We start from the raw sequence: 26815 nt of genomic DNA on the forward strand, positions 1-26815 counted from the left end.
CGGTCGGCCTCCGCAGAGAGGCGTGGCTTTCCGCTCGGCCGCCGCAGCCGCAGTTGTAGCTGCGGCGACGACTAGGGGCGGGGCCGGTGGCTGCAAGAGCCCGCCATATGTGAGTGGCTGGGTTTGGGGAGGCGACGTTTCTGGAAGCTGCTGGAAAGCGCTCGGGTGGCGGAGGTGACGCCGGCGGCCAGGCGGGGGAAGGCGGGGGAGAGTGGGGCGTGATTAAAACTAGTGCGCGGCCGGCAGCGGAGGGATTACGCTGAGGAAAGAGCCCGGGCGCGTCTCGTTGCGCTTTGGCCGAGCGAACCTGGGTCGAAAACCTACGCTCCCTGAGTGACTTGGGTGGGCCGGCGGGCGGGCGAGGAGAGAAGGCCCCCACAGCTGACGGAGGGTGCGATGGAGGGGCTTTCGGCCGCGCCCGCCCGCAGCGCCGAGGTTTCCGCGTCGGGGAGGGCGGCGCAGGGCCGGTAGTCCGCGCTCACGAAAGCCTCGGTGAGAGCCGAGCTGCCACAGAGCCTGTTCACAAAGGGTCACCACACACGGGCCTGCCCCTCCCTGTCTCCCTAAACCCCCGTCTGCGAGGCAAGGGCATTTTTCACCAGGATTCTGGGTGTTTCTCCTCCTTTCCTCCCTCCCAGATCTTCTCACGGTAAGGGGAGTAGCCGCAGCACTGGGACCCCATTCTTGACTAGTCAGGGGCCGAGATGTCCTTAGCGCGCTTCTGTCAGCTGCCCTGCTTTGTTGTAACTTCAGAAAAAGGGGGAGTTCTCCATGAGTCGATGAGTTTTCAGGCTCTGCTTTCGTAGGAAGGTCATGTGGCTTCAGGGACATCGTGACCGCGCTTGCTGTTTCTTGAGTCTTGCATCCTGAATCTTGGGAACAGCATATTCCAGAAGTCCTTGGCTCGATTGATCCTGCGTCCTAGAATAACAACATGTTTCTCACCCATTTCCTTACAGAATAGTCACTACTGGCATTTTGGACTGTGGGACTTTTTTTTTTTTTTAAGTGGTCTCAAGCTAAATAATTTAAATATTTAATGCTGATCATTTTGATAAGATAGTATAGAGGAAGTCAGTCCCCTGTACCAAGAAATCCAGTGAGAGGGTTTTTAGTTTTCGTTACTATTGAATGTAAACAGCTAAGAAATGGAACAGGGAGTTTGTTTTTCTCCAGACTGAAAAATAGTCTGGTTTTTGTTCACCTTTTTTGTTGTTGTACTAGGTAAGTAACGTGCTGCTATGATTTGTTGGTAAGATCTAGCTTATTAGGTTTTCTTTTTCTTATTTTAACGAATTAGGAAAATATGAGAAGGTAGTATTTCGTTCTGAAATAGTAGCCAAAACTCAAGAAGATTTATTTCATTTTCACACTTGGTATTTCCATTTTTAGAATGGAGTACACTTTTATGTAATAAACACTTGCTGAATGTTAATGTCATACATTAAACAAAGTAATTGATTCAGTTAAAATGTCCATACAATTTTAAGATTGAAAATCAACATCCCCAGACTGAATCATGTTAAACATTGTTGTCTGCAGAGTTGATTTGTAATCTTATAGTGCAAATTGGGTATTTTGCGGAGGAAAAAAATCTAATAGTAACAGAAGCAAAGTGGAGGTGGGGCTTGAGTTATGAAAAGAAAATAATAAATTTTAGTGTGCTGTTTTGATTGCAGAGCTTTTTCCATTTGTAAAAAGCAGAAAAAAACATGTAAGACTTTATATAAGGTTGCTAATAATATAAAAGTCAATCAGGAGAGGTTGACTAGAAAATTTCCTTTGGTTTATATTAGAGTAATTATAGTTAGAGAAAAATGTGTACATTTCTGCTTATTTCTCACCATTATATTTGGAATGTTCTATGTTCTTTCTATGAACATTGGTCCCCAAAGAGTGCAGTTATCTTCCCATAGAATTCAAAGCTGATTGCCTCCATACCCTTGTTAGCCATATGGGACAGGAGTTTTATTTACTCATTTTCATTAAAAAATAACTAACATCTAATCAAATGGAGCTTCCTTATTAAATTAATAATTAGTGAGCAGCTCCGATAAGAATACAGTATTGTACAATTAGGATTCCCCCCCCCCCCCCCCACACACACACATATTGTCATCTTTTGATCCCCTCTGCTAGGTTGGATTCCTTAGTGATAAAAACAAGTCTCTCCAAACATGGGATATAAAAGCTGCCTGGTATAACTGCTTGTTCTGGTCTCATCAAAAAGATGAGAATTGAAGTGATTAATCACATCTTCCAGCAGCACTATTGTGAATACAGTCCATAATATCTCTAATACCAACATTCAAAAGGCTTTGAAAAGCAAAAACATTTTAGACTTGGAGATAGAATTCATTTGGGAGCAAAATGCAACCTGAACTAATGAAAAGGTATATATTGACTTTATTTATCCATTATGTTTTGCTGAAGAAATAATATGCTTGATTATGAGGTACTGCTCTTGGCCACTGGTATGTAAGGTGTTTTGAAATGGTTTGTGTGCCTTGTGACATTTTTTAATTCACAGAAATTCTTGTTTCTAAAACACATCCACCCCCTGGGTTTTGGTTAAGCAATGTGAACGTATATTAATATTTTTGGCAGTACACTTGGGCCAGGTATTTGCATATTTAAAAACATAAGAAATTTTAGTTCTTGCACTCAGTGAATTCAGTTCAGTTAGGAGGATAGTTAGCATACTGTAGTATGTGCAGTGATAGAGATGTACACAACCTATTTGTGAATACTGCCATATAGTGACCACATAAGAAAATAGTATGAAAGTTTTATGTTATTTTGTACTTTTAGACTATAATTTAGACAGAAGGTTACAGCCCATTATGTAATCTAAACTTAACTTGGCTCTGATTTTCACTCACAAAATGAGAAGACAGAAGATAAGGAAGAGCCCTAGAGCAGATGCTGAAATTTTAGATTTCTAATCTTAATTCTTCTGCTATGTGACCTTATATTCCAAAGCAACATACAGTTGCAAAAGCCAGCAGTGCATTTTTTCTGATGACAGAATAACATTCTATAAATAATTGTTGAAGTGATCATACAACACATTGATTAGCAATCAGGAGGGCTTCAAGTCAAAAAATGAAAGCTGATATAGAGGAAACACTCTTTCCTAATTGGGAAAGAGTTGTCACTTTTAGGTGAATTTAATAGTCATAAGGACTGAAAGGAAATTAGTATTATTTGGAAGAAATCTTGCATTCCTCAGAGTTAATGCTGTCATATAATTTAGGCAAGAGAATCTGCCTAAATTTAATTTAGGCGGGAGAATTCTTATCAGATAAGAAGTGTTGGTAGAAACAACAGCAAAAGAATTGAAAAATAGAAGGTTGGGGAATGTGCTATAATAACTTTTCCCCTGAGGCTGGCATTGCAGCACATGACCCACACACATCTTTAGACCCTTCAATTCAGTTCAGTCGCTCAGTCGTGTCTCACTGTTTGCGACCCCATGGACTGCAGCACGCCCAGTTTCCCTGTCCATCACCAATTCCAGGAGCTTACTCAAACTTCGGTCCATTGAGTTGGTGATGCTATCCAACCATCTCATTCTCTATCGTCCCCTTCTCCTCCCGCATTCAGTCTTTCCTAGCATCAGGGTCTTTTCCAAGGAGTCAGTTCTTCACATCAGGTGGCCAAAGGTGGAATGTCAGCTTCAGCATCAGTCTTTCCAGTGAATATTCAGTACTGATTTTCTTTAGGATTGACTGGTTGGATCTCCTTGCAGTCCAAGGGACTCTCACGAGTCCTCCAACATCACAGTTCAAAAGCATCAATTCTTCAGCACTCAGCTTTCTTTATAGTTCAACTCTCACATCCATACATGACTACTGGAAAAACCATAGCTTTGACTGGATGGACCTTTGTTGGCAAAGTAATGTGTCTGCTTTTTAATATGCTGTCTAGGTTGGTCACAGCTTTTCTTCCAAGGAGCAAGCATCTTTTAATTTCATGGCTGCAGTCACCATGTACAGTGATTTTGGAGCCCCCAAAAATAAATCTGTCACTGTTTCGATTGTTTCCCCGTCTATTTGCCATGAAGTCTTGGGACCGGATGCCATGATCTTAGTTTTCTGAATGTTGTATTTTAAACCAACTTTTTCACTCTCCTCTTTCACTTTCATCGAGTTCTTTCATCACTTTCTTTCGTTCTCTTTCTGCCATAAGGGTGCTGTCATCTGCGTATCTGAGGTTATTGACATTTGTCCTGGCAATCTTGATTTCAGCTTGTGCTTTGTCCAGCCCGGCATTTCTCATGATGTACTCTGCATATAAGTTAAATAAGCAGGGTAAGAATATACAACCTTGACGTACTCCTTTCCCAATTTGGAACCAGTCTGTTATCCCATGTCCGATTCTAGTTGTTGCTTCTTGACCTGCATACAGATTTCTCAGGAGGCAGCTAAGGTGGTCTGATATTCCCATCTCTTTAAGAATTTTCCACAGTTTGTTGTGATCCACACAGTCAAAGGCTTTGGAGTAGTTAAAAGCAGAAGTAGATGTTTTTCTGGAACTCTCTAGCTTTTTCGATGACCCAACGGATGTTGGCAATCTGATCTCTGGTTCCTCTGCCTTTTCTAAATCCAGCTTGAACATCTGGAAGTTCACAGTTCATGTACTGTTGAAGCCTGTCTTGGAGAATTTTGAGCATTACTTTGCTACTGTGTGAAACTGCTGACTATTCTCCTCTTTGCATAACTGATTCTCACCCTTCAATTTCAGCTTAAATTTTGCTTGTCAGGCTGTGCACCTATGTAAGCTGCCCTCACCCTCCACCCTTATTCTAATTCCTCATTTCACCTAATGTTTGTTTTCTTTGTAACATTTATTTATATGCTATTGTCTTGTCTTCCTACTAGGTGTAAGCTTTGTGAGGGCAAGAACTATATCTGTTGTTTTTTTTTGTCCCCATTGTTGTATGTACATTGCATGGTACATACTGCATATTTGTTGATAAGCAAATTATTTTGGTGGTTCCCAGTTCTCAGATTACATGACTGACCAAAACTTCTTAAAAATGGAAATGTTTTCAACAGTGTATTTCCCCGTGTTCCTCTATTTGTTAGTTCAGGGTTGATAGAGGAAATGTGTTGATATATGTAATTTATGTGCTCATCTTCTTGAGCTTTTATTGAATGTGCAAGGCACTGTGCTAAATGCTAGGTGAACACAGAGGTGGATAATGCATAGTCCTCCCTAAAGAGAAGTAGAAATGTTTTTAAACAAACAACTTTAATGCAAAGCAAAATGAAATAAATGCTAAATTTGTACAAGCAATGATGTATAGCAGCAATGAAGGAAGAAATGATTAATTTTAATTACAGGAAGGACCTTACAGAGTTGAATTTTTATTTTGGTCTTGAGATAGAAAAGAGGAGCTGAAGTCCCTATAGAGATAAATATTTTAAGGACTTATCTTCACTCCCTTTCACTTTAAAAGTCCTTAAAATTGTAACATAGACCACAACGCATTCATATAAAACATTGTCATGAAGCAATCTTTGAACTGCAAGGAATCAAACCAGTCAGTCCTAAAGTAAATCAACCCTGAATAATCATTGAAAGGACGGATGCCAAAGCTCCAATATTTGGCCACCTGATGTGAAGAGCCGACTCATTGGAAAAGACTGATGCTGGGAAAGATTGAAGGCAAGAAGTGGGTGACAGAGGATGAGATGGTTGGATGGCATCACTGACTCAATGGACATGAGTTTGAGCAAACTCCAGGAGATAGTGAAGGACAGGGAAGCCTGGAGTGCTGCAGTCCATGGGGATCGCAAAGAGTTGGACATAGTGACTGAACAACAACAACAAAGCAATTTTTAGTCAAATTATTCTGGCCTTAAAGTTATACTTCTAAAGTTAAGGCTAGCTATACAAGTAGTTTGACTGTTTTGACTAGTTTGGTGCTTTCCAACTAGTTGATAACAGTTGGTTATCCAACTGTGCTTTCCAACTAGTCTTAACAGTTGGTTATCCAACTGTGCTTTCCAACTAGTCTTAACAGTTGGTTCCTGACTGACTGCTAATGGCAGTTAGTAATTATTTAGAAAACTAAACGATTGAGACAAAACCATAATGATTAAACAGTTATTTTTTTAGTGCTTTTTCAGCCATTGGTGGCCTTTAATGTATGATTTTCTGGCTGTATTACAAGTTAAAATATCTGTTTTGCAACGGTTTAATATTTTTTTTAAGTCTGATTTGCTTTCCTTCTTTGTGTGTTTTCCTAAGCAAGATAGACTTCCTTCCCCACTTACTAAAAAAAAAAAGGAGCAGCAATAGCAGATCCTTTAGATTCACAGACTTGATTTCAGCTTGGCCACTTCACTTCTTTATCACAATTCTGCCCCTTTACAATTTTGTTACTTCTGACACGTTTTACCCCCTTGAGGCTTAATTTCGTCTTCAAAATGAAAATTTCTGCTAATCTCATTCTGCCATTTAGCTAGTTTCATGAGTTCAGGCAAATTATTTAATCTGTCTGGGCCTCAGTTTTTCCATATATGAAGTGAAATTGTCTTAAACGAGGTAATATGTAGGAGAGTGTCTGCAGTTAAGAAACCCTCAGCAGATGTTTTCCCCTCATCCTATTCCACCTCATCTAAACTCTGTATATCTTTCAAAGTTTGCTTCAAGTTTTGTTTGCTATCATTTCCTTTGCTAGCTCATAGCAGGCTCCTTTTTTTCCAAAGTCATTGCACCTGCCACATATATCTTGGGTTGGGGCTTCCCTGGTGGCTCAGACGGTAAAGAATCTACCTGCAACACAGCAGACCCAGGTTCAATTCTTGGGTTGAGAAAATCCCCTGGAGAAGGGAATGGCAACCTATTCCAGTATTCTTGCCTGGAGAATCCCACGGACAAAGGAGCCTGGAGGGCTACTAGTCCATGGGGTCACAAAGAGTTGGACACAACTGAGCAACTGACTTTCACTTTGACTAGATCTGTATGGATCAGCATTGTTTTGAGAACTTATTAAGAGCGCAGTTATTTAGGTCCCATTCCTGAGTTTATAGGTTTGGCATGAGGTGAAGTGAGTGAAGTTGCTCAGTCGTGTCCGATTCTTTGTGACCCCATGGACTGTAGCCTACCAGGATCCTCAGTCCATGGGATTTTCCAGGCAAGGATACTGGAGTGGGTTGCCATTTCCTTCTCCAGGGGATCTTCCTGACCCAGGGATCGAACCTGAGTCTCCCGCATTGAAGACAGATGCTTTACCCTCTGAGCCACCAGGGAAGCCCTGGCATGAGATAGGTCTATGTTTTTACCTTTCTCTTTCAGATGTTCTGGTTCTCACAGGTGATCATAATTTCTCACATGTTTGGTGGTAATTACATGTTTCTTAAAGTTTGTATTTGTTAGGTAATTCTTGTATTTTGTAACCTTTCAGGTGTTCTAGTTTATATGCCAGATAGATTAGAAACTGCACAAGGGCACAAAATACCTCTAATAGTAGTTTGTATTTAGTTTAGAAGTTGATAAGTTGCCCCCTCCCCTTTGTTTCCCTTACTGAAGTTTGGATTCAGTTTAGAAATAGGACACAGAAGTCAGGTAGATGAAGATTCAGATATAAGTTAATTACTGAAAAAGTTGTTTGGAAAATGTGACTGAGGTTTGCAGAAACAATGAACTCCCCAGTGTGGCACTCCAGAATTACACAGATTTAAACCTCGTGTTTCTCTGTCTACAAGAGCAGAGCTTGTCCCACTATATTTACTGTGTGACAGAGGGCAGACCAGAACAAACAAACAGCTTTCTTCATTCAGACACGTCCCAAGTGGAAAGGAGACAAGTAGGTGAGATTAGACAAGTAGGCTTCCCTAATAGCTCAGTTGGTAAAGAATCCGCCTGCAGTGCAGGAGACCCCAGTTCGATTCCTGGGTCGTGAAGATCTGCTGGAGAAGGGATAGGTTACCCACTCCAGTATTCTTGGACGTCCCTTGTGGCTCAGCTGGTAAAGAATCTGCCTGCAATGTGGGAGAGTTGGGTCGATCCCTGGGTTGGAAAGATCCCATGGAGAAGGGAAAGGCTACCCACTCCAGTATTCTGGCCTAGAGAATTCCATGGACTATATAGTTCATGGGGTCGTAAAGAGTCAGACACGACTGAGTGACTTTCACTTTCACGTCACTTTTAGGTGAGCCTCAGAATTCCTTCTCTCAAACTTTTTATCAGACCAGTTACTCCCTCCTACCTAGGGAGGAATTAGCAAGAAGTTGGAGGTCAGCATGATTACCCTAATGAAGTTTCACGCGGAGTATGAGAGAGCTTTTTTGCCCTCAGTGGTACTCAGTAGGTATTTGTTAGTGAGTTGTGTTTTTTTTTTTTTAACTACCTTACATTGCATCAGCATAATGTGATTTTTAATACCTAAATGAGAAGTTAGAGACTTAAAACTTCAACTAGTTAAATTAATACATTTTATTATATATTATCCTTGGCTCTGTAAGAAATTTTCCCAAAACTGCTTAAAAGACAGCATTTATTATTTCTTGCAGTTTTTGATGGTCAGGAAATTGGGAGTGGTTTAGCTGGGGGTTCTAATTCAGGGTCTTATGTGGTTGCGTGAGTGTCCTCCCAACATGGCAGCTGGCTTTCCTCCAGAGCAGGTGTCTGAGAAAAATGCAGAAACCACAATATCTTTGATAATACAGCCTTAGGAGTGACATCCCATCGCTCTGTTGCACAGACCCACCTTGATACAATGGGAGGGATGAACACAGGGTGTAAACAGCAGGAGATGGGGCCCACTGGAGCCCACCTCATACCGGCTACTGCAAATATGTAACATGTTAGTTTGATTTTGTTGCCTCACATTGCTTCATATGAGAGCAAGTAATTCAATAATGTTTAATATCCCATTAAAATCATTAAAGTACTAAGGGAGTTGTGTGGAGGAGTTGTATTTTTTTATATATTACTGTATAATAGCCTAGCTGGAGAATTGAGAGGATGATTTTCTACTGCTTGGTCCTGCCCTCCTGTCTAGCTCTGTCTAAAGTTTACTTAGTATGATCATGGTCTTCCTGCTAGTCTGTGAAAGTTCCAGTGATCTACAGGCTGACTTACTATATGGTAATAGTAGCTACAGTTTTTATCTTTATATGATTCGATAGTTCTGGTCTTAGGAAAAGTGCTTCTTGAAGTCTGATTCCCAACTTCTGATTTTTTCAAGTGAAGGTTTTTTGCAGTGGTAATCTGGGTCAGGTGGACTAGATGACTAGTGAAGGTCATTTACCTCACTGAAATAGTCTGTAGGCCCAAAGGAATTGAAAACCACTCTAAAGTGTCGGTGATTTGATTAATATTCCAGTGTCAAAGCACTAAAGTCAAAGTAAATGAAATAAAACTGTTAAAAATCATTAACCATTCTGTTTTACTCATTTCATCATAATTTAAATCTCATATAACATGCTAAATAGTTTAAGTTTTGTAAACTAACAGAATTGCAATGCAAGGTAGAGGGAATTTATGTTCATTGAATTAAAGAGTATAAAATTCATTTGTATAAAAAATTCTTTTAATGCTTTCTGACACTATGAAAAAGATGATAATTTGAAGATTATGGCAGAAAATGTTTTAAGATGAATTGACAGAACACCAAAGAATTGATGCCTTTGAACTGTGGCGCTGGAGAAGACTCTGAAAGTTTCTTGGACAGCAAGGAGATTGAACCAGCCAATCTTAAGAGAGATCAACCCTGAATATTCACTGGCAGGACTGATGCTGAAGCTGAAGCCTCCAGTATTTTAGTCATCTGATGTGAACAGACGACTCATTGGAAAAGTCCCTGATGCTGGGAAAGATTGAGGGTAGAAGAAGAGGGGGTCAGAGGATGATGGCTGGACGGCATCACTGATGCAATAAACATGAACTTGGACAAACTCCAGAAGATGGTAAGGAACAGGGAGGCCTGACATGCTGCAGTCCATGGGGTCACAGGTCACAAAGAGTCGGACACAACTGGGTGACTGAACAACAGCAACAACAAATGTTCCTTGAAATTCTAGCTGTAAATATTGTTGTGTCAATTTGCATTTTAAGTTGCTTAAAGAACATTCATTAAGTTATTTAAAGAATCTGTACATAAATGACCAGTTAAAGAAGCCAAATATTATTATAATCAAATTTTTCATCTGTATTTAACCTGTTTACTACTTCGACAGAGGAACATACAGAACATACCAGCACCAACCCAGTAAACTCATCTGGCTATTATAATTTCCAGTCATGTAGGCATTATTTGACAGCAGCTTTCACCCTCAAGTATAAGGAGGCACTATTTTGCTAATCAGCAAAGAAATTTCAGAGACTTCATTTTACTTTCCAAATGTAATTTGTCATGATTAATCAATAAAATATTTGGTGTGGGTACTGATTAGCTTTAAGATGAGATCTCCCATGAATTCTTACAGTAAATGGAGATGATAGTATATTTTTTCTGAATATGGAGTATATAAGCCCTGAAATTTGCTCAGTTGAGTGTGAAAAAAAACTTGGAATAAATTGAGAATTTTCTGAAACTAAAATACTTTATAGAGAGAGATCAGAAAGTTGGGAAATGTTAATTTTAGGATATTGTGCCAAAAATAATAAATACACTTACTGCCCTCAAAACCTTCCCTTCCAGGGCAGAACATGTTAAATGTCATAACGGAATCATCCAATCCATTCTGTAAAACAGATCTTTTTAAAAAGTCTTTGAGAGAGACCAAAGAAACCTAATAACCAATTGCAGTGCATGGACTTGGATTAAATCTTGGTTTGGGGGTGGAAAAACCTGGTATAAAACACATTGGAAAATTCAAGTATGCCTAGCTATAGAATATATTTTGGGAATATATTTTTCTGAATGTGTTTCTGGTTATTAAAAGAGCCTCTTGATGAAAATGAAAGAGGAGAGTGAAAAAGTTGGCTTAAAGCTCAACATTCAGAAAACTAAGATCATGGCATCCAGTCCCATCACTTCTTGGTAAATAGATGGGGAAACAGTGGCTGACTTTATTTTTCTGGGCTCCAAAATCACTGCAGATGGTGATTGCAGGCATGAAATTTAAAGACGCTTACTCCTTGGAAGGAAAGTTATGACCAAGCTAGACAGCATATTAAAAAGCAGATACATTATTTTGCCAACAAAGGTCCGTCTAGTCAAGGCTATGGTTTTTCCGGTGGTCATGTATGGATGTGAGAGTTGGACTATAAAGAAAGCTGAGCGCTGAAGAATTGATGCTTTTGAACTGTGATGTTGGAGAAGACTCTTGAGAGTCCGTTGGGCTGCAAGGAGATCCAACCAGTCCCTCCTAAAGGAGATCAGTCCTGGGTGTTCATTGGAAGGACTGATGTTGAAGCTGAAACTCCAATACTTTACTTTGGCCACCTGATGCGAAGAGCTGACTCATTTGAAAAGACCCTGATGCTGGGAAAGATTGAGGGCAAGAGGAGAAGGGGACGACAGAGGATGAGATGGTTGGGTGGTATCACCAACTCAATGGACATGGGTTTGGGTGGACTTCGGGAGTTGATGGACAGGGAGCCCTGGTGTGCTGCGATTCATGGGGTCACAAAGAGTCAGACACTACTGAACGATTGAACTGAATTTATGGTTATTACTTTTGCAGGAGAAAGGCCTTTTGTAAGGAGGTGTGTCTGAAGTATATTTAGAGGTGAAGTTATCGTCAATATTCAGACGTATGTATTTGTGTATATATGTCTATATATATATATGTATATAGGAAAAACTAATGTGAAAGTGTTAAAATTTGAATCTCTGTGGTAGATATAAGGGAATTATCACACTATAGACTTTTCTATGCATGTGCATATATAAAATAAATTGGTAGAAAAGAAAATCCCTTCCAGATATTATTGTTTCTTTACTCAGCTTTACAAAGGCTTCAAAAGAGTGGATCATTGTCTATAGCTAGTATCGAGTCCAGGCCACTCAGATTTTCATTCCTACAGCTCCATCAAAACTGTTCACTTCCACACCAGTGTTGGCTTCCTTGTGACTGGATTTGATCGTTTTTTAGCCCTCATTTTTCTTTTGACATCTGAGCGGCATTTGACATTATTGATCATTGTTTTCTCTCCTCCTCTTACCTCAAGTTGTCTTCTTTATCTTATTAGTATCTTTTACTGGTTCCTCCTCTTGACATTTGAATGCCTCAGAGCTCAGATCTTGTCTCAGTTTACATTTGCTCTCTAAATAATATTAGCCTGTCCCATAGCTGTAAATACTGTACAGATGCTAAGAGTTCTAGGTTTATTTCTCCAACCCCAGCCTTGCCCCTGAACTTCAGACACATATCCATTTGCCTACTTGATAATTTTATTCACTTGGTGCCAAGTGGATAGGTATTTCAAATTTAGTTTGTCCAAAATTTGATGCTTGCATTTCCATCTGTTACTTCTCACTCCCAAATAAAAACAAAGCTCTTGTTCCCCTACTTGCTGCTCCCACCACCCTCCTCTTCTTAGTACGAGGCACTTCATCCTTCTAATAGCTTAGGTGAGAAACTTTGGTGTCATCATTGATGCCTGTTTTTCCTTCATACTATCTATTTAATCGCTCAGCAAATATGGTCAGCTCTACTTTAAAAATATTTTAAAAATACATCCAGAATCTCAGCACTTGTCCACCTCTCCCCGCTGCCATCTTAATCCTAGCCACCATTCCATTACAGATAACTGAGTTTCAGCCTCAGTGCTATTAACATTTGGAACCAGAATCCTTTTGGGGAGGAGTGGGCCTTCCTGTGCGTGGTAGGATGCTTGAGTGTCTCTAGCCTCTTTTGTACTCTGTGAATTTCCAGAATGCCTTATCATTTATGCTAATTCTGTAGGTGACTGAAGTTCTCTTGGTCTCACCTGGGGCTGCTTGTGCAGGTGCTGTGAGTTGGCAGCTGGCCTGGGGTGAAGGATCTGAGGCCAAGGTGCTCTGTGTCAGCTGGGCCTTCATCTCTGTCTCAAGGCTATCTCTCCTCATTCGTAGTCTCCCTTGGACTTTTTAACAAGGCAGCAGAAGTGTTCAGGGGGACAGAGCAGAAGGTGACAAGGTCTAGTCTCAGAAGCTGCACATCAGTTCTGCTGCCTTCCACCACACTGTTTTATGTGCACATCAACTCACATAAACCTCACAACAGTGCTATGAAAAGTAGGGTTATCTACTGTTATCACCTTTATTTTTGAAAGGAGGAAACTAGAGCTCAGCACTAGTAGCTTGACCACATGTACCCACCAAACAAGCCACAGAACCAGACATGGGTTTTAATCTCTCCTTACCTGTCAGCAAACTCTGATGTTACTTTATCTGAGCCCATTTCCTCATCTGTAAATGTGGTTAATACTACTATATAGAATTATTTTTAAGAGTGAATAATTTGCTTTCCAAAATTTATAACAGTACCTGATACAGAGCAGGTACTCAAAAATGTTAATTTAATCACCTTCCTCTTACTCTTCTCAGGTTTCTTTATTAGGTGAGGGAATGTTTTTATACAGATTTGTCTCAGTGTCTTTAAAAAAAAACATCATGAATGGCCTAGACTAGAATTATCATGAAAGAAGACTGTTGTTAACATTCCACTAGTAGAGCAGTAACAAAATTCCATTTGATGGAATTCATAATATTTTAAGACTGCAGTCTTAGTTGTTCTACCCTAAGATGTTAGTGGCTAATGATCAGTTAACATATTACTCTTCCAGAGATTATTTACATTTTCAGAGGAAACAAAGTGCCACTGAACGAATAGAAGGATTTTAGGATTTGTGCAAGCCAGTGAGGAAGCTTCGAATAGGAAAGAGATCTTTGGTGCTCCTTGTGGTCCACCCACCACCTTGGGCTGGTTAGCCCTGGCACGTTATCAAGTAAATCACCACACTTTGTGTGCAGTTTATAGATTTGGGTTTCTGCAGAAAAGAGATGCTTTTTAATAAATTCAGATCATCATGCTGTATTACTTTATTTACATATGTGACATGTAAATAAATAGAGATGCAGTCAATGCACTATAAATGCAAACAACAGTGCTGACAATGTGTGGGCCTGTTAAGAGCTGAATTGGGCTCCCCACCTCTGCCAAAATTCCTGTGTTGACACTTTTCACCCCCAGTACTTCAGAATGTGCCTGTATGTGAAGATAAGTTCTTTAAAGGCTTGATTAGGTTAAAATGAAATCTTTAGGGTGGATCCTAATCCATTATGGCTGGTGTTCTTATTCTTATAAGAAGAGATAAGGAAACAGATGTGCAATGTACAGAGGAAAGGCCATGTGAGGACCCAGTGAGAAAGCAACACTCTGTAAATCAAGGAGAAAGGCCTCAGGAAACCAGCCTGCTGATACCTTCATTTTGGACTTCTAGCTGTGAAGAAATAAATCACTGATGTGGTATTTTGTTACTGCAGCTCACATAAACTGATACAGGGCCCTTTTCCCACCTTTATAAATGCTGTTTTTAACATTTCAAAATCAAAAACTTTTTGCTATGGGAGAAGTCAGGAATGGGTTATAGGAATCTTTTCTTAGTAAGATTTTCCTTCCACTTCTCAATCCTTTTCATCCAACCCTACATTGCTCTATGCCATTTCAGCACTCACGCATACCAGATAACTGGCTTCTTTCATGTTGTATTAGTAGGTACATTCTCTAAACAAGCTTTAGTTATTTTTCCTAAGCAACAGGAAAATCTTCCATTTTGTTTTTCTGTCTTCATAAAACACAGGAGAAGTCCAGTTGAAAAAGAAGAGAGGGCCTTAGCGTTTACGGAGCACCTCTTTTATGCTAGGTACTACTATGTTGTTCACTTCGCAGAAGCCAGCTCCTTTAGTGAGGAAACAGCAGTGGCCCAATTTAGAAAAAGAGAAGGAAGAGCAATAGCCTGTGACATAATTTTGGAACTTTGTATCTATTGCCTTTGCCCTGCTTTTTTTAGACTTAGTCCTGCCAGCAGATCCACAATGCCTGGGATGCCTGGTGATTATGAAAAGTACCTTAACTATTTAACACTGGGTGTAAATCATTTTGTGAAAAGCAGCATATCCTTGGGGGTATTCACAGAGAATGTCCCAGGAAATAACATGGGAGGAACTAGTGCTTCTGAGAGTACTTAATTGCCAGTCACAGGTAATCTGCATGTGCATGCCGCCTCCTCGAAAGTGAAAGTCACTCAGTTACATCTGACTCTTTGCAACCCCATGGAATTCTCCAGGCCAGAATACTGGAGTGGGTAGCTATTCCCTTCTTCAGAAGATCTTCTCAACCTAGGAATTGAACCCATGTCTCCCACATTGCAGGCGGATTCTTTACCATCTGAGCCACCAGGGAAGCCCCCTCCTCTTTAATGGAGAGTAACTGAAGGAAAAACGGGGAAAGATGGCTGTAACCCATCTATAATCAATTGTGTTTTATGATGTAATGAGGTTCACATCAAGTATAGTACTTGTTTATGCTAGCTGCGTTATTCCAGTCATCTTTTATGTGCCTTCTACTGATCACAGAACAATAAATTGTAGGTGGATCAGACTTAATCCAACATTTCCGTTAGAAAAACAAGCACATGATGCACTATTTTGGGTTGAAGCCTTCTTTGTACATTTGGTGGGGAAACAGTTTGCTAAAGGTCAGTGGTTACTAGAGAGAATGGAAGCGTATGTGTTCAGTATACCGTCATGGTGGTGGTTGGAACCTCATGGGGACATGCCTTGGTCTGGATCTCTGTTGCCTGTTTCAGTAGCATTTATGGGCAGGTGACGCATCCTGCAGTTCTCATCTCAGCTCTTCTACAAGTCTCACTCCCTCTTTACCATTGACAATCTGCTTTTTAAAGTTTTCATCCCCATTTCTTTAAAAGAAGAGATGAAGTTTTCTAAAATCCGTTGTGGAACTTCCCCCAGTGATCCAGTAGTCCAAGACTCCATGCTCCAAATGCAAGAGACCCAGGTTTGATCCCTGGTCAGGGAACTGGATTCCACCCATGCCGCAACTAAGAGTTCACACGCTGCAACTAATGATTCCACACAAAGTGCTCCAGCAAAGGTCAGAGAACCTGTGTGCTGCAACTAAGACCTGGTGCAGGTTAATGAATAAATATATAATTTTTTAAACAGTAAAATCCCCCGTAATTCTAGGATTCTGAGCTTCTAATTCTGTGAATGGGATAAGATTCTCTTGCATTTGAGGTATCTGTTGGTTGGGGGCAATTCTACATTTAACCTCATACTAAGGAGTATGTAGCAAACATCTGTACAGGCTGAGACCAAGATGTGCAGGTCTGGAGTGGAATAAGTGTGAGTGGTGGGTTCCCAGTACCTGAGTATAACAACCGAGAAGCTTTTCTTTGGTTACATTCTACCATGTGCCCAGTTAAAAGAGGGAGGAATATTGCCAGACTGTCACATTCTCTGTCACAGTTATGGCGTACTTTCTGAGTGAAGAACTAAAAAGACTATACCCCAGAGATAATCACCTAATAGTTTTTTCATTGGCAGCCAAGGGAATGGAGTTATTTGCACCTTCTCTGTCCTCCGTTGGTATCTTCTATCTTTTGTGGCAGTTAGCGTCCAAGACAGGCCCCAGTGACCCCTGCCCCGTGTTACTCATGCCCTGGTGAAGTCCCCTGGTGTACTAAGTAGGGTTGACCTGTATAACCAGTAGGACACTGGAAATGTCAGTGTGTGACTTCTGAAGCTAGGTCCTAAGAAACATAGTGGCTCCTGTTGTGCGCTCTTAAATCGCTCACTCCCAGGGAAGCCAGCTGCCATGTCCTGCGTGCGCTGGAGCAGCGCTGTGGAGAGTCCATCAGATGCAGAACTCGGGCTTCCTCCCCACGAACTGGGCTGCGTGTGTGAGCCACCCAGGCAGTGGACCTTGCAGCCCCAGTCAAGCCCCGGGAGGACTGGAGGCCCCGCCTACGCCTTGTCTGCCACTGAGTCCTCTTGGGTTCTTGGCCACAGAAGCACAATGAAACAATAAATGTTTGTTGTTTTAGGCTCCCAAGTTTGGAGAAGTATGTTATGCAGCAGCAGAAATACCAGCTTTGTTGTTTCTGACTCTTTTCAGATCATAGTTTATATCTTTGTCTCCCATTAGATTTTAATCTACCAAATGAGAGAGTTAGGTCTTAATCCACTTTTGTAGGCCTTACAGAGGTGATTATGGTTTTCTGAAAATATTTTTAATTATATATTATGAACTTAAAACCTAGAACCCCTGGGTTGTACTTGTTGTTTCTGTTCAAAAAGGTTGTAAATTATCTCTGCTATTTTATTTTGGAGTAAATGCAGTATTTTCAATAGGTTTCCCTAGAAAAGAAGTTAGATCGTTTGAACAGTGAAAATAAACAAGAACACAATTATTTATAAGAGAATTGACATCTTAACAAGTGTCTAAACAAACAGGAGAGGAGACTCACAGCAGAACCAGGAAGGACCTTTGGAGTTGGCTGCCTTGAAAGAATATCGAGAATGAGAATGAGAAAAAGAGAATGCCCTTTTCTGATTACCTGTTCTTAGTCATTTGAAGGTAATTTCAAACTTATAAGTTGATAAGTTGAAAAAACACACCTGTATATTTTTTACCTCAATTTGTCTATTAAGATTTTTGTCTCATTAGCCTTATCGTTTATCTTTGATGTTCCCGTGGGTTCACTCTTGGTGCACATGTATGGGTCTCTACAGTGTTGTCTCTAAATCATTCAAGGGTAGTTCATACATCATAGCCCTCTATCCCTAAATTCTTAAGTGTGTAATTCCTGAGAATTACAGTTAACTTGAGTCGATGTAACCTTGATATTTCACTGTTTTTATTCCAATTTTATCAGTTGATCCAATAACATCTTTTATGCCATTTTGCCCCTTCCCAGTATGGGATTGAGTGTAGGTTTATGCAGTTAGTTGTGTATCTTTAGTCTCTTTTGTAACATGTCCATAGTCTTTGTCTTTTGTGACATTGAAATTTTGGAAGAACACAGGCCTTCCCTTTTTTTAGAAGAATGATCCTTGTTTGGGATTTGTCTGGTGTTTCCTTGTGATTAGATTCAGTATCCTTTTACATTTTCTAAAGTGAGCAAACAGTATTCCATTCAGGGGATCAGCTCAAAGCAAAATTTAGGTTAAACTTAGTTGAAAGGAATTATTAGAAGCTGAATTGGGAAAGCAAAACATGTTGTAGAATCTTAGAAAATGTTTACAAGAAGAGTTTTCTATCTTTCATGTTACTGTAAATAGTATTGATTGACTCAACAACTGGATTTTAAAAGTAAAAAAATGTCTTGGCCTTGGGATGACCTTAGGTGGTTTTGTTTAGCTTCATCATGAACTTGCCTCCCCCAGAAAAGCCAGTGGTATCTTTCCCTGGAAACAAAGGATTTTCTTTCACCTATTGCTAAATTTATTTAACAAACACTATTAAATTCTTATTATCTGCCAGACACTGGAGTGAGTCCTGGGAATACAAAGAAGAATATAACAGACTTCTTATGCCCTGTTGTATATTAAAAGACGATCACAGAGGCTGGCATGCCATAGAGGTCAGGAGGATCCTCTGCCTGGGGATAGTTGTAACCACACCAGAGTGGGAAAGCCTAAATGCCCTTTTCTGTTCAAAAGGAAATTGCTGTTGCTCCCGTAAGAGTCACATCCACCTGCTAGAAGAACTTATCTTGCTGTTGTGAAACATTTTTGCCTATTCTGGTGTATTGAAAATGACTAGATCATGTTGAATAATTTAGTGCAAGTAATCCCTATAAGAGACTCGGGGATAAGCTAGATTATTTCTTCTAATGCTTAAAATATTGAATTGTTGCACTTTGTTTTGTACTATATGAAATGCCTGGGAATTCACTTTTTAAAAAAAACAATAGCACTAAATTTTTTATTGTATATCTGTTTTTGCATGCGTTATTCCCAACAGTATCACAAGTATAAAGGCTTAAAACATTACTCTGAGATGAAAGCTGTTTTTAAAATTTGAAGATAAAGCAGCGTTTAGCCTTCTGATGCTGTGATCATAGCTATGGCTTTGTTCCTGACTCTGCCCATGTGGCAGTGTCCCAGGCAGTTCATTTCATCTGAAGACTGACACATTCTCAGCCACTCAACTTTGTGATTCTGGTGTAGGGAAGTAGCATTATACATGGCTGCCTAAAATACTGTAATTTAAACTTGAAAATAAAGTGCTAATATGCTGAAACTGGAATAACTTCTAACAAGAGTACCACTGAAGATAATTCCTTACCTCAAATATAACATAGGATAATGGATATGGCTGTACTATTGTAGAAGATGTTCTTTAAATTATATTACCTGAAAGATTGATATTTTCATGTAATTCTTAATATAAAAATAAAGAAAAATGTATTCTAAATTCTGTATTATATTTTGCTAGGACAGTAACTAAATACCAGGCTAAAACAAAGGAGCTATGATTTTATTTTGTCAGAAATGAGGTTTTTTAAAAGGCACCTAGAGATCAGAAAGGAATTCAAGAAAATCATGAAATCTAATAAAAGATGGGGAAAGAGTTTTTAAGTCATTGTATATATTGCCTGACATCTGTATGGGTGAATATTGACCAAAGAGAAATATTTTATTGATAAATATGTATTTTAATCAGAATAATTCTCTGATGTGACATTCAAATAAGCTAACCAATTTTGGCAATATTTCTTCTCTTAAAATTGAGAGGAGGGAATTCTCTGGCCATCCAGTGGTTAGGACTCTACCTTCACTGCCAAGGGTCCAGGTTCAATCCCTGGTCAGGGAACTAAGAGCTCACAAGTGTGGCAAAAATAATAAAATTTTAAAAATTGAGAGGAAAGGAACACAGATGCTTTTCACCAATGCAGTTTAAATACAGCTAACTTTAGTATATAAATATAATTGATCTTTCAAACTACCTTAGTTATTAGGCTGCCCACAGTAGAACCATATTGTGAAGCATAAGGTAAGCTCTGAATCTGATTATAAATGGAACACAGATTACCTCGAGGTTACTTCTTGTTTATATTTTTAGTATCAGTTAATAATTGACTAGGTTGTCTTAAATTTGAAAATCCCTGTTGCTTTTTACAGAGTTTAGAAAGTGTTTTAAATTCCGTAACACATTATAGTATATAAAATTGAAAATCAAAACTAGTCAAATACTGGAAATTTTATGATTCAGCTTTAAAACGGATTTCTTTGTTATATGGCTTCTGCCTCCCTCTCTAACCTCCTGTTCTGCCTCAGTTCACCTTGAACTTTATCTTCTTTCTAACAGCATTTAGCAGTCTTTCATTTGCTTGCTCACATCTAACTTTCACAGAGTTGCACTGTCCTGCCTGATAGCCAGTACTTGCATATAGCCATTTAAATTTAACTTCAAATTCACTGAAATGAAATTAAAAATCCAACTCTTGCTTCATTGGTCACATGTCAAGTCCTCAGTAATCTACCTTACTGGACAGTGCATGTATCAGGTGTTCCCATCATTGCAAACTTGGTGTTAATGTTAGCATTTTTAGAAGCTATCTAGTTGCTAAAAATAAAGCACTTTCTAATGCAATGCCTCTGAGTGACCAAAATAGTAACTATTTTATTTAAATAATTGGAAACTACTTACCAAATAGCAGTGTTTGATTAATTACATTTCAAAGCATATGGGCTTTGCTGAGAAAGAGATGATCTGTCGAACATTTTGTAGCTAATCAATAAAATTGCATTAAGCATTTGTATGTTCCAGACACTGTTCCCAGTACTGATAATACAGAACTGAAATGATGTCTGCCCTCAAAGAATGCTTACATTTTAGAAGGTGAGGGGAAGACAGCAAGCACATACTACTTAGTATAGTCGTATGCGCTGATACTAGTATAGTACTACTTATTACTTCCCATAGTATGAGCAAATACTGTGAGGAAAATGTAGTAGAGGGTGACTGAGAAAACTGCTTTTGAGGTAACTGGAATTAAGACTGAATAATAGGTGGAGGAGATTAGAGTCAGAGAAAAGAGCAAGTTATAAGTGTCTTGAGGCAAGATTCTGTTTGGCCAACAACAGGAAGGTAAGGTTCCTATAACCAGAATGTGAACTCATTTTGATGTTCAGAGAGTTAGTTCAGATTATTTGAGTCTTGTTAACTAGGAGGTAAGGAACTTGGATTTGGGTTTTTTCCATAATAGGAATCCATCAAGGTGGTCCAGTGGGCTAAGACTGCGCTCCCAATGCAGGGGCCTGGGTTCTAGTTCTCTGGTAGGGAACTAGATTCCCACATGCCTCAACTAAGGGTTTGCATGCCACAGTGAAGATTAAAGATGCCACAGCAAAGACCTGGTGCAGCCATTTTTTTTTTTTTTTTTTTTTTGGTAAGGAACCAAAACTGAAAGGTTTTAACCAGGGAAAGAACATGGTCAGATTTGTGCTTAGGAAGGTCAGTCTGAATGCTTTTGTGGAACAGAGGCAGGGACGCTCAGGTTGAGGCATCTGCCATCCAAGGGAGACACTGGTAGTTCAGATTCTATTTCAGCCAGAGGTGGTAGGAAATGGCTAGAGTCAGAGTGTACTGGTGGATTGGATATGGGGTGTAAGGGAAAGAGAATCAGAATATTCAGCAGTGCCATGTTAGACAATAAACATTGATTTAAGCAGTTACGTCCCTTCCTTCCTGGATAGTAACTCTTCATCATTTCTTCCCATTTTGGTTTGTGTGTGTTTTTTTTTTCACTCAATGATATCATAAAATTAGTTTCCTTCCTACTTGAAAAATAGTGTATTTTTCAAACACTTTTCAAGAGTTTTGATTACAAAATGAAAGAAACAAAGATAAGTTATACTAATTCCAACAGAGGCCATTGTGTTACTGATATTCATGTATGTCTTACATGTCCAGTTTCTCATGTATTGAAACACATCAAAGTTCCATTGTTCTAAATTAACACCTCACTTGTCTTGCTCATGTCTTGTTTTACTCTGCCTTCTTGCTGTGTTGGCTCCAGCTGTGATGCCCACTTGTTCTGGCGTGATATGGCAGTTCTGTTACAAATCATAAAATGCTCCCTTTGGGAAGTCCTGAGACATTATTTCTCCCAGAAGTTCTTGGGGCTTACTGAAAAAAGCAGTCTTTGCCAGAGAGAACCATCTGTAGAAGCATGGTTAACAGATTAAATACATAACTGAGCACTTGTTCACGTGTTGAACTCAAAACTTTTTCCTGCAGAAAATTCTGACTTTGCCTGCAGGTGTCTCCCTCCTCGTTGAGTTAAGATGGTCTATCAAAGCGCAGGAGTCCTGATTAGGAACCTCAGTTCCCATTATAGTTTAGTAACCGTATCACTTGCTCGTTGGCTTCTAATACATGTAGCTATGCTTTTAGCAACATACAGTACTAGTACTCTGTGTGGGTCGGCAAAGTATCTGTGAAGAATCTGTTGTGGACTGGGTGTTTGTGTCCTCCAAACCCATATGTTGAAACCCCTACCCTGCACATGATGGAATTAGGAGGTAGGGCCTTTGGAAAGTAATTAGGATTAGTTGAGGTCATGAAGATCGAGCTCTCATGAATGGGATTAGTGCCCTTGTAAGGGTCAAAGGAGCCTTCCTTGGTGGCTCAGTGGTAGAGAATCTGCCTGCCAGTGCAGTAGACATGGGTTCAATCCCAGGGTTGGGAAGATCCCCTAGAGAAGGACTTGGCGATCTACTCCAGTATTCTTACCTGGAGAATCCCTGTGGACAGAGGAACTTGGCAGGCTACAGTCCATGGAGTTGCAAAGACTGGGACCTGACTGGGCAACTAAACAACAACAAAGGGTCAAAGAGCCTTCTCCCTCTCTCTGCTCTCTACCATGTGAGGTTACAGCAAGAAGTCAGCGGTCTGCCCCCTGGGGCAAGGGCTCTCCCCAGAGCTGGCACCCAGAGCTCAGACTTCCAGCCTCCAGAACCGTGAAAAATAAGTTCCAGTTGTTTATAAGCCATCCAGTCTATGGTAGTATTTTGTTATAGTGGTCTGAGCTGACTAATAACAGGACTAGTTGATAAATATTTTAGTCTTTGTAGGTCGTGCAGTTTCTGCCATTAACTATCCAACTCTGCTGTTGTTGTGTCCAAGCAGTCACTGACAATAGAAAAATGACTGGGAATGGTTGTGTGCTAATAAAACTTTATGAAAACTAGCAGCAGGCAAGATTTTGCTCATGGGCCTTTGCTGAACCTTTCTCTAGGTCTTTGTAAGACTAACTTGTTACACTATTCAGCTCTCATGAGAGCTGGGCTATGCTATTTATGGAATATGATCAGAAAGAGTCACCATATATCCACTCCTCTAAGTAAATTATAAGATTGATTTGATTCTCTCTTTTGTTTGTTTAAAAAGTTTTTTTGTTGTTAGGCAGGTAGACATCCTTCTTTAAGTGCATCATCTGCCGCAAAAAGGAGGAAGAGTGTCTTTAGGTAGTCTGTAGTTTCTGGGGAAAGGATGTCTCAATTATGATGACCAGTGGTGATTAACCACAGAGAAAAAAATGGGAAATAGATAAAAACCTATCATTGTCTCTCCAACTTAACCCTCTTTCTTGCCTCTGGGTGTCATTCTAATCTCTAATTTTATTCAGCTAAGAGATGTTAAGTGTTGCTCTGAGGTGCCAGGCATAGTGCTAGGCAATGTCTTCTGGGAAAGTCCTACTAGGAAAGGATACCTAATATAAATCACTGGCATCCATTTTCCTGCATATGTACCTCACTTCCTGTCGTGAATGAGATACTTCATAAATCTTTATGGTGGAATTAGTATCTCCTATTATAAATCAATAAATTGGTATTGTTTATAAATTTACTGTCTTATGGATTCAGTTAACTTGAATCAGTGGATGAATTGATAAATAAAACAAGCCAAAGCTAATGTCCAAACATGAACCCAAGGTGATTCTAAATATCCTGTGATATCTAAAAAGATCAAACCTGTCAATCCCATAGAATATCAACCCTGAATGTGCGTTGGAAGGACTGATGCTGAAGCTCCAGTACTTTGGCCACCTGATGGGAAGAGCCAACTCATTGGAAAAGACCCTGATGCTGGCAAAGATTGAAGGCAAAAGGAGAAGGGAGTGGCAGAGGATGAGATGGCTAGATAGCATAACCGACTCAGTGGATGTGAATCTGAGCAAATTCCGGGAGATAGTGGAGGACAGGGAAGCCTGGCATGCAATAGTCCATAGGGTTGCCGAGTTGGACATGAGTTAGCGACTGAACAACAATGGCAATCTGAGGATTTTAACAAGGTTACTGAACTATCTCTTCTTACACTGCCACATAAAACACTGAAATACATAAAAGGAAGTAATTAAACTAAATACAATATTTTTTTTAGGAAAAGTTTTATAAGGTATCACCATGAGCTGTGCTATGAACCCACTCTGCCTGACATTTTCATATCTTATTGAATGGTCTCCAAACTCCATCATGGGCATTATATTAGAGTTGGGGTCAACACAAAAAATAAATCATACTAAACTAAGACATGGTCATGTGCAGCTTTCCAAGCTGATTTTTAAAACCACACTCCACAGTGGCAAAAGCATTTTACATTTCAACCGTGTATACATACATGTAACTGAAACAAAGTTGTGTGAATGAGTAACCAGCCCTGTTACATGTAATGCCTTCTATTTTCAGTTATTTGAAGTCTTCTCATAATGGATCATGACCTACAGTTTGAAAAATAGTGATCTAATACGATTTTACTCAGTATGTATGCTTAGTATGACAGTATGATACTCTATAAGCCATCTCATTTTTTCTAGTAATTTTGTTCATTTATTTTTAAATGTTTGTACATACTGAGTTCTTGAGTGAGTGAGTGAAAGTCACTCAATCGTGTCCAACTCTTTGCGACCCCATGGACTAAACAACCTATGGAATTCTCCAGGCCAGGATACTGGAATGGGTCACCTATCCCTTCTAAAGGGGATCTTCCCAACCCAGGAATCAAACTGGGGTCTCCAGCATTGCAGGCGGATTCTTTACCAACTGAGCTATCAGGGAAGCCCATGGCATTCTTACTGTAGGTCAGAGGCAGTTCTAGGTCCTAGGCTATTCAGACATGTGTATGGCTCAGTCCTTGCCCTTGAGCTCAAAGGGTAAGACAAAGTTACAACTTTTAGTAAGTGTCATGTCAGAAGAAAAAATAATACCTTGGGAACAGAGAGAAGAAAGCAACTAATTCTCCCAGCAGAAATCCAAAAGACTTGGTACAAGAGGTGACATAAAATATTAGGTTATGTTAAATGAATATGAGTTTTCCAGGTGTTAGAGAGAACGCCACTCCTGGCTAGGGGACCTGTGTATGCACAGGCAGGAGGTTTGAAAAGGTGGAACTTCTAGTAACAGTAAGAGGTTCGGTGTACCAAGAGTTCAGAAGCATAAAGAGATGAGGCAGAGAAGTATTGATAGATTGAAGGATCTGTGTGCCTTGTTAAGGAAAAGACTTTATTCTTTTGTAGTGAGAAGCCCAGAGGTTTTGAATCTAGAATCTATAGGATAAGATACTTGTGTTTTGATAAGTTCTGTCAGCTGTTTAAAGGATGGTAAAGAGAAAAGAGATTAAAGACAGGAAATTCTTTGCATTGTTTCAAATGGAAAATAACTTGAACTAGATAGCAATGGTAAGTATGGGAAAGATAGTCCAAATTCCGGAGTTCAGTTCCATTCATTTATTGAATGTTAAACATCTATTGAATGTTAACTGTGTGTCAGGTTTTTATTAATAAATACTGTGGTACAAAAAAGAATAAAATCTGCTCTCTGATCTTGAGTTTTCTGTCTAGTGGAAAACAAAGACAACAAGTTGGTCAGCTTGGTATTATAATGGTGAAGTGTTGTGACAAAGCCTTGTGTAAAGTATGAAAAGAATAAAGAAAGGTTCGAAACTTAGACTGAGGAGTTTGTGAAGGCTTCCTGTGGTGAGGAGGGAACATCCAAGTGGGATCCAGAAGAATGAGTAGGAGTTGCCCAGGTGAAATGAAGGCCAAGGAGCATTACAGCAGAGGAAATTAGTCCTGAGAATTAAGGAACTAAGGGGAACTGTGTGGAATTCAGTACTGCTGGAGTACAGGTCGGTGAGGAACGATATGAGTGAACCCAGAGTAGGAGTAGAAAGTTTAACCCGAGTTGCTGTGGTGGGGCTTGCAAGTTTGTATGGAGCCCCTAAAATGTGCTATGGTGTCTGGACTTCATCCTGTCACTGGTGGGGAGCCTGTGGACTGACATGGGACGCACTGTGGTTGAGGTGGCTTATTCTGGTAATGTAGAGGATGGTAACAGCTAACTTTCATTGAATGCATTTAATGTGCCAAGCACTGTTGTAAGCATTTTACATGTATCACATGTTAAAACCATCCTACTCTTAATAGTATCATGTTACTGACACAGATTAAGTAGCTTGCTCAAGTTAACACAGTCAAATGGCACAGCCAGGACTCAATCCCAGTAATCTGACTCTAACCCACAGTGAGATGCTGCTGAGTAGGTGAGAACATGGCCAGACCATAGGGAAGAGATGAGCTGCCCTGGGTACAGGTAGCCAATGGAGGGAAGTCTGCTTGGGCTGCCATAACCCAGCACCATAGACTGAGTTGCCTCACAGCAGAGACTTATTTTCTCACAGCCCTGGAGACTGGAAGTAGAAGACCTTCATGCTGTCGGATTTGGGGTCTGGGTTCTTGCTTGTAGTTGACAGAGGGCTGCCTTTTTGGTTTGCCTTCACTTAGCCTTTCCTCTGTGTGTTCGTGTGCAGAGAGCCAGCTCTTTGGGGTCACTTAGGAG

The 26815-nt window shown here is 39.9% G+C and overlaps 1 long non-coding RNA gene across 1 annotated transcript in view; it reads left to right on the forward strand.

Annotated features, from left to right (window-relative positions):
- Window positions 1-44: 44 nt before the first annotated feature.
- Window positions 45-26815, forward strand: part of LOC136144299 (uncharacterized) — a 116136-nt gene continuing 89365 nt past the window's right edge. The window contains exon 1 of the long non-coding RNA XR_010658521.1: window positions 45-109. This is a non-coding gene — a long non-coding RNA (uncharacterized lncRNA). The remainder of the gene's footprint in view (window positions 110-26815) is intronic.

Source organism: Muntiacus reevesi, chromosome 11 (genome assembly GCF_963930625.1).
Source record: "Muntiacus reevesi chromosome 11, mMunRee1.1, whole genome shotgun sequence".
NCBI lineage: Eukaryota > Metazoa > Chordata > Mammalia > Artiodactyla > Cervidae > Muntiacus > Muntiacus reevesi.